General features: G+C 46.9%; 1 non-coding gene across 1 annotated transcript; it reads right to left on the reverse strand.

The window, feature by feature from the left end:
- Nucleotides 1-10,891: 10,891 nt before the first annotated feature.
- LOC136578170 (U6 spliceosomal RNA) lies at nucleotides 10,892-10,998 on the reverse strand. Its single transcript, XR_010786590.1, has one exon. It is a non-coding gene; the product is annotated as a U6 spliceosomal RNA (small nuclear RNA).
- Between the last annotated feature and the right edge of the window lie 1,406 nt (nucleotides 10,999-12,404).

Here is a 12,404-nt window from a genome sequence, read left to right on the forward strand (position 1 = left end):
AACGCTTTAATGAGAATTGAAACGTATAAACATTGTTTACAAAAGTAATATGACTGAGCCTTGTGGGCCTAAGAAAAAATGCCCGTTCGGCGTGATTACGTGAGGTTTCAGGAGGAGGAGCAGGATGAATATAATACACAGATTGATGAAGCTAAAAGGTCCCCGTTTTTTATGGTGATAGAGAACGATGCTTCCATCCGCGGGTGCAGCCTACGTATTGTTTAGGTACCACTGCTGTCCGCTGGTGGAGAAGAGAAGTCTGGGGAAATCCAGGCTTTGTTCATCTTTATGAGTGTAAGCCTGTCGGCACTGTCAGTTGACAGGCGGGTACGCTTATCTGTGATGATGCCCCCAGCCGCACTAAACACCCTCTCTGACAAGACGCTAGCCGCAGGGCAAGCAACCACCACCAGGGCATACAGCGCGAGTTCAGGCCACATGTCCAGCTTTGACCACCCAGTAGTTGTAGGGGGCAGAGGTGTCACGGAGGACGGTCGTGCGATCGGCTACGTACTCCCTCACCATCCTTTTACAGTGCTCCCGCCGACTCAGCCTTGACTGGGGAGCGGTGACACAGTCTTGCTGGGGAGCCATAAAGCTGTCAAAGGCCTTGGAGAGTGTTCCCCTGCCTGTGCTGTACATGCTGCCTGATCTCCGCGCCTCCCCTGCTACCTGGCCCTCGGAATTGCGCCTTCTGCCACTAGCGCTGTCGGATGGGAATTTTACCGTCAGTTTGTCCACCAGGGTCCTGTGGTATAGCATCACTCTCTAACTCCTTTCCTCTTCGGGTATGAGAGTGGAAAGGTTCTCCTTATACTGTGGGTCGAGCAGTGTGTACACCCAGTAATCCGTAGTGGCCAGAATGCGTGTAACGCGAGGGTCACGATAAAGGCATCCTAACATGAAGTCAGCCATGTGTGCCAGGGTACCTGTACGCAACACATGGCTGTCTTCACTAGGAAGATCACTTTCAGGATCCTCCTCCTCCTCCTCCTCCTCCTCAGGCCATACACGCTGAAAGGATGACAGGCAAGCAGCATGGGTACCCTCAGCAGTGGGCCAAGCTGTCTCTTCCCCTTCCTTCTCATGCTCCTCCCCCTCCTCCTCCTCCAAAACGCGCTGAGATATAGACATGAGGGTGCTCTGACTATCTAGTGACATACTGTCTTCCCCCGCCTCCGTTTCCGAGCGGAAAGCGTCTGCCTTTATACTTTGCAGGGAACTTCTCAAGAGGCATAGCAGAGGAATGGTGACACTAATGATTGCAGCATCGCCGCTCACCATCTGGGTAGACTCCTCAAAGTTTCCAAGGACCTGGCAGATGTCTGCTGATGATCACTTTGAGGATCCTCCTCCTCCTCAGGCCACACACGCTTAAAGGATGACAGGCAGGCAGCATGGGTACCCTCAGCAGTGGGCCAAGTTGTCCCTCAAAGTTTCGAAGGACCTGGCAGATGTCTGCCAACCAGGCCCACTCTTCTGTAAAGAATTGAGGAGGCTGACTCCCACTACGCCGCCCGTGTTGGAGTTGGTATTCCACTATAGCTCTACGCTGCTCATAGAGCCTGGCCAACATGTGGAGCGTAGAGTTCCACCGTGTGGGCACGTCGCACAGCAGTCGGTGCACTGGCAGATTAAACCGATGTTGCAGGGTCCGCAGGGTGGCAGCGTCCGTCTTGAACTTGCGGAAATGTGCGCTGAGCCGGCGCACCTTTCCGAGCAGGTCTGACAAGCATGGGTAGCTTTTCAGAAACCGCTGAACCACCAAATTAAAGACGTGGGCCAGGCATGGCACGTGCGTGAGGCTGCCGAGCTGCAGAGCCGCCACCAGGTTACGGCCGTTGTCACACACGACCATGCCCGACCCTGCAGCAGTTCGTGGGCCGTGTGCCTCTTCTCTCCTAAGCTGAGTAGTTTCAGCACGGCCTGCTGACGCTTGCCCACAGCTGTGCTGCCACGCCGCGCGACACCGACTGCTGGCGACGTGCTGCTGCTGACACATCTTGATTGCGAGACAGAGGTTGCGTAGGAGGAGGAGGAGGGTGGTTTAGTGGAGGAAGCATACACCGCCGCAGATACCAGCACCGGGCTGGGACCTGCAGTTCTGGGGGTGGGTAGGACGTGAGCAGTCCCAGGCTCTGACTCGGTCCCAGCCTCCACTAAATTCACCCAATGTGCCGTCAGGGAGATATAGTGGCCCTGCCCGCCTGTGCTTGTCCACATGTCCGTTGTTAAGTGGACCTTGCCAGTAACCGCGTTGGTGAGGGCGCGTACAATGTTGCGGGAGACGTGGTCGTGCAGGGCTGGGACGGCACATCGGGAAAAGTAGTGGCGACTGGGAACTGAGTAGCGCGGGGCCGCTGCCGCCATCATGTTTTTGAAAGCCTCCGTTTCCACAAGCCTATACGGCAGCAGCTCCAGGCTGATCAATTTGGCTATGTGCACGTTTAACGCTTGAGCATGCGGGTGCGTGGCGGTGTACTTGCGCTTGCGCTCAAACAGTTGCGCTAGCGAAGGCTGGACGCTGCGCTGAGAGACATTGCTGGATGGGGCCGAGGACAGCGGAGGTGAGCGTGTGAGTGCAGGCCGGGAGACGGTCGTGCCTGTGTCCTGAGAGGGGGGTTGGATCTCAGTGGCAGGTTGGGGCACAGGGGGAGAGGCAGTGGTTCAAACCGGAGGCGGTGAACGGCCTTCGTCCCACCTTGTGGGGTGCTTGGCCATCATATGCCTGCACATGCTGGTGGTGGTGAGGCTGGTGGTGGTGGCTCCCCGGCTGATCTTGGCGCGACAAGCCTTGCACACCACAGTTCGTCGGTCGTCTGCACTCTCAGTGAAAAACTGCCACACCTTTGAGCACCTCGGCCTCTGCAGGGTGGCATGGCGCGAGGGGGCGCTTTGGGAAACAGTTGGTGGATTATTTGGTCTGGCCCTGCCTCTACCCCTGGCCACCGCACTGCCTCTTCCAACCTGCCCTGCTTCTGCACTTGCCTCCCCCTCTGAAGACCTGTCCTCAGTAGGCTTAGCAAACCAGGTGGGGTCAGTCACCTCATCGTCCTGCTGCTCTTCCTCCGAATCCTCTGTGCGCTCCTCCCTCGGACTTACTGAAATTACTACTACCTCACTGATAGACAACTGTGTCTCATTGTCATCGTCCTCCTCACCCACTGAAAGCTCTTGAGACAGTTTCCGGAAGTCCCCAGCCTCATCCCCCGCACCCCGGGAACTTTCCAAAGGTTGGGCATCGGTCACGACAAACTCCCCCGGTGGGAGAGGAACCATTGCTGCCCAATCTGGGCAGGGGCCCGAGAACAGTTCCTGGGAGTCTGTCTGCTCCTCAGAATGTGTCATTTTCATGGAGTGAGGAGGCTGGGAGGAAGGAGGAGCAGCAGCCAGAGGATTCAGAGTTGCAGCTGTGGACGGCGTAGAAGACTGGGTGGTTGATAGATTGCTGGATGCACTTTCTGCCATCCACGACAGGACCTGCTCACACTGCTCAGTTTCTAATAAAGGTCTACCACGTGGACCCATTACTTGTGAGATGAATCTGGGGACCCCAGAAACTTGCCTCTCTCCTAATCCCACAGCAGTCGGCTGCGATACACCCGGACCAGGAGCTCGGCCTGTGCTCACACCCTCACTTGGGCCTCCGCGTCCTTGCCCATGTCCACGTCCTCTAGGCCTACCCCTACCCCTCAGCATGGTGTATTACGAGTGAGCAGAAACAGAACACTGTAATTAAATGTGCCGCTTATTGGCCTGTGATTGGAGGCTGACTTCGCTTACGGAACGCACAGCAGACCAGGAAACAATTATGCGCAAGCCTGTAGTGAGACCTAGGTGCGTATGACTGAGCTACTGGAATTCACAGCGCAGAACCAGTCAAGTGGCCAAAGGCCAGAGGTAGGCCTTAAGTATTTTGCTTCAATTTTTTAAAATGGTGAGGTGAAAAACCAGACAGACACCGTATGCAGCGTATATATGTATACTCTTTCCCTCTGGCGGGATGACGGCGATCATGTAACGGACACAGCAGAGCCAGGAAACAATTATGCGCAAGCCTGCTGTAACGCTTAGCTGGGTAATAATGAGTGACTACTACCCCCAGCAGACACGCAGTAAACTGAAGACGGTCACAGGCAGGCCAAATATAGTATTTTTTTTTCAATTTTTGGGAAAAAGCCCACTGCCTATATAGCCTGTTTATGGATTTCCCTGTTGGAGGATGACTGTGGTTATTGAAAGCACAGTGCAGCCAGAAAAAATTATGCGCAAGGCTGGGTATTAATGGGCGACTACTAGTACCCCCAGCAGACACGCAGTAAACTGAAGACGGTCACAGGCAGCCCGAATATAGTATTTTTTTCCAATTTTTGGGAAAAAGCCCACTGCCTATATAGCCTGTATATGACATTCCCTGTTGGAGGATGACTGTGGTTATTGAAAGCACAGTGCAGCCAGAAAAAATTATGCGCAAGGCTGGGTATTAATGGGCGACTACTAGTACCCCCAGCAGACACGCAGTAAACTGAAGACGGTCACAGGCAGCCCAAATATAGTATTTTTTTCCAATTTTTGGGAAAAAGCCCACTGCCTATATAGCCTGTATATGGAATTCCCTGTTGGAGGATGACTGTGGTTATTGAAAGCACAGTGCAGCCAGAAAAAATTATGCGCAAGGCTGGGTATTAATGGGCGACTACTAGTACCCCCAGCAGACACGCAGTAAACTGAAGACGGTCACAGGCAGCCCAAATATAGTATTTTTTTCCAATTTTTGGGAAAAAGCCCACTGCCTATATAGCCTGTATATGGAATTCCCTGTTGGAGGATGACTGTGGTTATTGAAAGCACAGTGCAGCCAGAAAAAATTATGCGCAAGGCTGGGTATTAATGGGCGACTACTAGTACCCCCAGCAGACACGCAGTAAACTGAAGACGGTCACAGGCAGCCCAAATATAGTATTTTTTTCCAATTTTTGGGAAAAAGCCCACTGCCTATATAGCCTGTATATGGAATTCCCTGTTGGAGGATGACTGTGGTTATTGAAAGCACAGTGCAGCCAGAAAAAATTATGCGCAAGGCTGGGTATTAATAAGCGACTACTAGTACTCCCAGCAGACACGCAGTAAACTAAAGACGGTCACAGCCAGGCCAAATATAGTATTTTTTTTCCAATTTTTGGGAAAAAGCCCACTGCCTATATAGCCTGTATATGGATTTCCCTGTTGGAGGATGACTGTGGTTATTGAAAGCACAGTGCAGCCAGAAAAAATTATGCACAAGGCTGCAGTAACACCTAGCTGGGTAATAAGTGAGCGACTACTACCCCCAGCAGACACGCAGTAAACTGAACACGGTCACAGGCAGCCCAAAGATTTTTTTTTTCCAATTTTTTTTAAAAAGCCCACTGCCCATATAGCCAGTATATCTCTTTCCCTGTACCACTGTCCCTGCCTCACCAGTACTGCCCGTATACTCAGTAAAATGACTGCAGACTGAGGACGCTATGGTCTACACGCCCGATATACAAAAAAAAAAAACGTGCAAAACTGCTAAAAGCAGCCTCAACAGTACTGCACACGGTCAGATGTGGCCCTAAGAAGGACCGTTGGGGTTCTTGAAGACGAAGATAACAGCCTAACACTCTCCCTATAGCAGCTACAGCAAGACGGCACTTTCCCTAATGTCTCTCAGCGTGCATCTGTGGCGAGCCACGGGCAGCCCCAGTTTATATACTCGGGTGGCACCTGATCTCCCCAGCCACTCACTGCAGGGGGGTGGGATAGGGCTGGAACTTCACAGGAGGAAGTTGTAATGCCTTCCCTGTGTTACTATTGGCCAGAAAACGGCGCAAAATTTTCTGGGAAGAAAATGGAAGTGACTCGAACACTGCGTGGTGCTTGTCTCGAGTAACGAGCATCTCGAGTACCCTAATACTCGAACGAGTATCAAGCTCGGACGAGTACGTTCGCTCATCTCTAATCTTTATCTTATTTCTCATAGTAAAATTAACACCTAGTAGTGACATCTCTGGATGACTTCATCAGGGGACGTCGCGGCTCCTTCCACACTTTGTGATTGAGGTGCGGCAGAAAACTGCCCTGATCTGCTGTCTGGTGGGGATTAGTAGGCGTGTGATTTTGCATGTTAACTGCTGTTTACCTACAAAATGCACAGCATGACCCATAAGATGAAAACCCCATCGAACAGCCGAAACATGCCAGAGTAATAGTACAAGAGACTCACATATAATATCAGCATGTTGGTGGCAGGAGGATCAGGGAATAATAACTGCATGTATGTTAACAGAAAGTCATTAAAACTTTTGAGGAAAGTCAAATCCGCCCTGCAGTAAAAAGTGCATCAAACTTCACTACTTAACTGATGAAGAAGCTCTCAGAATCCCTTCATTAATCTCTTATCTTTTTTTTTCCAAAACAGCAGAAAAAAGGGAGATGGAAATAAGATAAGAAAAGCAAATTAAATTGATCAGATACTGTGAGATTTTAAAGAGATATCACAGCTCAGATGAAACGATCTGAAGGTCTAGAATGGAATATTGTCACTATGTTAATCCAAACAAGAGCAGGCGGCACTCACAGCGCATGAACACATTCTGACTGCGCTTCCGTGTGATAAACGATGGCGCTCAGTCGCAGTAATAGAGTTTTACAAATATCCACATTGTAGAATGAATAGCGGAACTCGCCGGGGAAATGCTACAGCAGTTCTCTATTATAAATCTAGGCACAAAAAGCTGCAGGAATAACATGGAGGCCGCGGTGCACACAGATGACACGTGTTGTTGCTTTCTCCAGACTTCCATGTCTTTTGTTTCCGTTGATATGAAATTTTCATATGTGAGTTATGAGGGTTTCAAATCCGGGAGATCTTTTGTAATATCCCTGTATAAGTCGGCTGCTATTATCTGGACATCCCTGGAATCCTTCTTTTCAGAGGAGTCATGTGATCCCATTGTGACCACCTGGGAATTACTTGCCCATCTGTTCTCTTCAGGAGTCACTGTAGCTTCTTGTATAATGAAATTATATAGACTGTTCCCCACAAGTTCTTCACAGGGGGCAGACAGAAACTCCTATCACAGTTACTGATGATTTTTAGAGGGTTTTGTAACAGTAATAATAAAAAAGATGATGGTCCCCCCCCCCTTCCCCCAGGCTGCTCTCACACAGCCCACTTTTTACCGCTGTTAACCGTGCTAACCGCGGCACAACACTCCTATTGATTTCAATGGGGCCTCACAGAGCAGCACTCAAACGCGGCATATCTAGCACTGTGATTTTCGAGCACTGCCTGCTCTATTTCTGCGTGTTTTGGTGCTTTTTAACACACTTGATTACCCACCACAATGATAGGGTGTGTTAAAAAATGCTGTAACATGCTTTCAAAAACACCAAGCGAAATCGTGGTAAAACATTGCAGTTTCTGAGGTGTTTTGTGAATACATGTGTGAGAGTGGCCTAAATGTAAACTTATAGTCTTTAGCTTATCATGGCAAGGTCTTAGCCACATGTGACCCAAGTGGTCCCACAGGGTGCTGGACACCAGCTGGTTGTAGGATGAGGGCGACTGCCCCATTTGGTTCACCTAGCTAGAAGATCTTCTTCCTCCGTACAGCAGCATCTTGTGGGGCTACATGAATCATCCTCCTCCTGGCTCCACTTCCTCTCCCCATGGTGCATCAGTTTTTAGTCCATCAGCACCCCTGAAGAACAGTTGCTTAGTTCTGCTATAGAATGTATGTGATGAGCTTGGTTCTGTGGCTGTATCTGTATGCTGAGGTTGGTTTGTGCTATATTTATATTGAGAGTTGCTGGTGCTGAGTTCATGAGCTTGGTTCTGGCACTGTTTTTATGTTATGAGCTTGTTTCTGCTATATTTCTGTACTGAACTTGGTTCTGGTACAGTATTTATTCACTGGGCTATTCTGGGGCTGTATTTGTGTTGTGAACTTGGTTCTGAAATTGTATTAATTTATGGGCTTGGCTATAGTACAGTATTTATTCACTGAGCTGTCCTGTGTGGGTATGCTGTTATCTTGCAACTTGGTGCATAAGCGGAATAGTACAGGCAGACGTCTTATCAGTGCAATACATATCGCTTTTTATTTCCAATAGGTTTTTATTGTGAATCAAGTTTACATTGCATGTAATAATCACATTCATTTGTAGTATAACAAGTCCTTATTGAATACATTCTCTTAACATTAGATTCATTTACCTAACTTAATCACAGGTATTTAAGATATTATCACTCTAACATAACAAGGGTGGGTGGGGGGGAGAGGGTTGGAGGAGGGGGGGGGAGTAACTTGGGTTTTGGAGGTTGTTGGTGCAACCCTATAATTATCTGTTGTCCACATGTTTAGTTTGTTGGTTCCTTTTCGGGATTAGTTTGTCTGCCATGGAATTAGGTTTCTTTTAGTCCCCTCTATCCAAGGTTGCCATGTTTCCTTAAAATTAGTGATTCTGTCTTGTCTCATTGCGTATACTTTTTCTAGTGTGCAATGATCAGATAAGATTTGTGTGAGATTTTGTGCTGTTGGTATTTTTGTAGACGTCCAATTTCTAGTAATCAATAATTTGGCACATAACAGCATGTGGGTCGTGAATTTTCTGCAGCGAGGGGGGAGATTCTCCATCTCCAACAGCAAGATGGCAGTTTGTGGTTTGAGTTTTATTTTGATCCCCCATAATTTGTATGCAATTGTGGAGATTGCGTTCCATAGTGGACGTAGGTGGGTGCATTCCCAAAATATATGTAAAAGGGAGCCTTTTTCATTGCAGCCTCTCCAGCAATTTCCCGGGGTCCCTGGGAATAATTGTGCAAGTCTCAGGGGAGAGTAATACCATCTCGTGAGTGTTTTTTGATGGACTTCCAATAGTTTGGCGCTTAATGTGCATTTGTGGGCCCAGTTACATGTTTTAATCCAATAGTCTAAACTGTATGAGATTTTTGGGTCTTTTTCCCAATTAAGTATGTGAATTTTTTTCTGTTTATTAGGTTCTTCTGGGGCTTCTCCGTTTAGTATTTCGTACCAGTGTTTTAGTTTGTTCTTTAGTGGTTTCTGTAAGTAGGTTGTATAGGTATATAGGCAGTGTTAACGAGAGTTGTTTGTTGGTTGAGAGGAAGCTTTTTATTTGCCTATATTGTAGAAGGTCTAAGTTGGTAAGTTTTAATTCTTTACACAATGTTTCAAAGGGTTTCAGTTTTAAGTCGCTATAAATATCTGTCAGTAGCTTAATTCCCCTTTGTTTCCAATTCTTTAGTGATAGGTTGGGAATCAATCGTTCTAGTACGTCTATTGGGAGTGGTATTTGTTTCCTCGGGAGGTGGGATTTGGATATTTCCATTATCATCAACCATGCTTCTAGTGAGGTTTTGATCATTGGGTTATTTGAGGTTGCTGTGTTTGGGTCAATTGCAGCCGACAGCAGTAAAGTGCGGAGGTTGCCACCTCCGTTTAATTGTTTTTCAATTTCTGGCCAGCTTATGTTATTTTGTGGGGTGCACCAGGCGTTTAGTTGTTGGATTATGGTGGCTCTATAATAGGCTGTGATATTGGGGGCTCCCATTCCTCCTCTTCCTCTGGAGGCAAATAGTATGGAGGCAGCCATTCTGGGTTTCTTCTTGTTCCAGATGAATTTTATCATTTGGTTTTGCAAGAGTTTTAAATATTTTTGGGGGATAGGCAGTATCATGGTTCTGAATATATAAAGGATTTTTGGTAGTACCATCATCTTATATAGTACTATTCTCCGTAACCACGAGGGTTCTGTTTTCTCAAACCTATCTAGGTCTTTTTGTAAAGAATTTAGTAAGGAGTTTAGGTTGCTTATCGGCATGTTGTTTAAGGGTAATGTTAGTTTAATTCCTAAGTAAGGGATTTCCTCTGATTCCCACGAGTATGGGAATTCTTCCTTGATGGTCTTTTTAAATTTTCTTGGTATGTTGATACCTAGTATTTGGGATTTATGGGCGTTTATTTTATAGTATGATACTTGTCCGAATTGGTTTATGTTTTTTGTGATTGCTCTGAGGGATGTCAAGGGGTGAGTCATGATCAGTGCGACATCATCCGCGAACAAGCCAATTTTATGTTGGCGGAGTGGGAGTGGGATACCTCTGATTTCCGGGTCCGTTCTGATTTTTTCTGCGAATGGTTCTATCGTAAGTACAAATAGTAGGGGGGAGAGGGGGCATCCCTGACGCGTACCGTTGGTGATTTGAAAACTATTAGACAGGACACCGTTGGCCAGTACTTTCGCCGTTGGGGATGAATATAGGGCCTGTATGGCTCTGAATATCTCCCCCTTAAAACCGAATTTTTCTAGTACAGCAAAAGCGTATCCCCAATGGATTCTGTCGAACGCCTTCTCCGCATCCAGGGTTAGGAGCAGAGAAGGCGTTCGCAGCCTCGTCACCGCGGCCAAGAGGTCTATTATCCTCCTTGTGCCGTCCGACGCCTGGCGACCCAGTGTGAAGCCCACCTGATCGCTGTGTACCAGGTTTGGGATGATTCCCATTAGTCTTTGGGCTAGGATTTTTGCATAAACCTTCGTATCACTGTTCAATAAGGAAATTGGCCTGTAGTTTGCCGGTGAGGAGTGATCTTTGTCAGGTTTTGGGATAGTTACTATTGTAGCTTGGAGCATTTCTGTGGGTAATTCTCCAAGTCTCATGGCGTTATGAAGGGTTTTAGTGAGATTTATGGCCAACTCTTCCCCATATATTTGGTAGTACTCGTTGGAATACCCATCAGGGCCCGGGGCTTTGTCTTTTTTTAGGGATTTGATTGTTTTGAGTGTTTCCTGGACGGAGATAGGGGCGTTAAGTGTTTCCAATTGTTTTATGTCCACCTTCGGTAGGAAAAATATGGAACGCTTCACGAATTTGCGTGTCATCCTTGCGCAGGGGCCATGCTAATCTTCTCTGTATCGTTCCAATTTTAGTATATGTGCTGCCGAAGCAAGCACATACATATCGCTTTTTGTTTTTATGATGGGAGGCACCAAAAACAATTCTGCACAATGTGCCATCAACCTAAGGCTTGCAGTGTAGCCTATTAGGTTGAGCAGGCAGAGATGGTACTGGTTGTAGCTAGTCATGTGATGCTCTTGTGATGCATCATAGGATTGAAAATACAACACAGAGGAAATCAAAACAAGGAGAAATCTAACAATCAATATGGTGTCTGATAAGTATCAGACAAGAGGATTAACTGTATTAAAGTTACTGCAATATACAAAGGAGAAGTCCATAGTGTGACAATCAGGTGAGGGAGTCAGAGATGAAAAACTGTGTTTTCACCGTAGTGGCCCTTTAAGTGTAGTTATCATAAGAACATTCATTTCCTTTGTCTTTGTATCTCTCACTGGTGCAGGTAATAAGTAATAAGATTTGTATTTTGTCTCTTTTTGCTTTTCCTGTCTGGGTAAGATACAATTATATCTGCAATACTTTTTTCTGAACTCAGGGCTCTAATACAAAAGGTCAGAAAATATGGAAAAAGTAATTTAAGTGAGAAAATCCGAGTTATTCCACAAAATCCTCCACAATGTCAAAGGAATCTTCAAAGGACACTGTATGTGACAATTAATCCTTATATAAGGTAATTATGTAGGGTTAGTGCGTCCTCAGGCCTTAATAACCAGCCCAAATTTGGGAAATCTGGCATGTGTCACTTTAAGGCCTCGGTCAGACGGGCGTTTTTTCGCGCGATTTGCGCATGCGATCCGTGCATATATAGACCCAATGCTTCGCAATGGGATCGGTCACATGTCCGCTTTTTATGCGGATGTGCGATAAATTATAGGACACAACGATTCGCAGAACGCGCCTATCTGCGTTCTGCGATTCCTTGTGTTCTATATATGCGCTCAATAGGGCCGGCGGCAGCAGCGCCGTGCCCATTGAGAATATCTATATATATAAAGCTGAAAGCCCTCACTGACTCACTGACTGACTCACTGACTCGCCAAAAGTTCTCCAACTTCACGATGTCGTAGAAACATGAAATTTGGCACAAGCATAGATTATCTCCAAAATGGGAAAAGTAATTGGTTCCCAACTCGATTATTCAATTCTAGCGCAAAAGAATTAGCGTCGAAATTCTACGTACGTAATCTAAATCTCTCACTTCCCAATGCCTTAGAAACTTAAAATTTGGCACGAGCATTGAATATGTCATAAATAGGAAAAGTTAATAGGTCCCAACTTCGATTATTCAATTCTATGCGCAAAAGAATTAGCGTCCAAATTTTACGTACGGAATCTAATTCTCTCACTTCCCGGTGTCATAGAAACTCGAAATTTGGCAGGAGGATTAATAATGTCAGAAATAGGAAAAGCTAATGGGTCCCAACTCGATTATTCAATTCTA

The sequence above is a fragment of the Eleutherodactylus coqui genome, chromosome 8 (assembly GCF_035609145.1).
Source record: "Eleutherodactylus coqui strain aEleCoq1 chromosome 8, aEleCoq1.hap1, whole genome shotgun sequence".
Taxonomy (NCBI): Eukaryota; Metazoa; Chordata; class Amphibia; order Anura; family Eleutherodactylidae; genus Eleutherodactylus; species Eleutherodactylus coqui.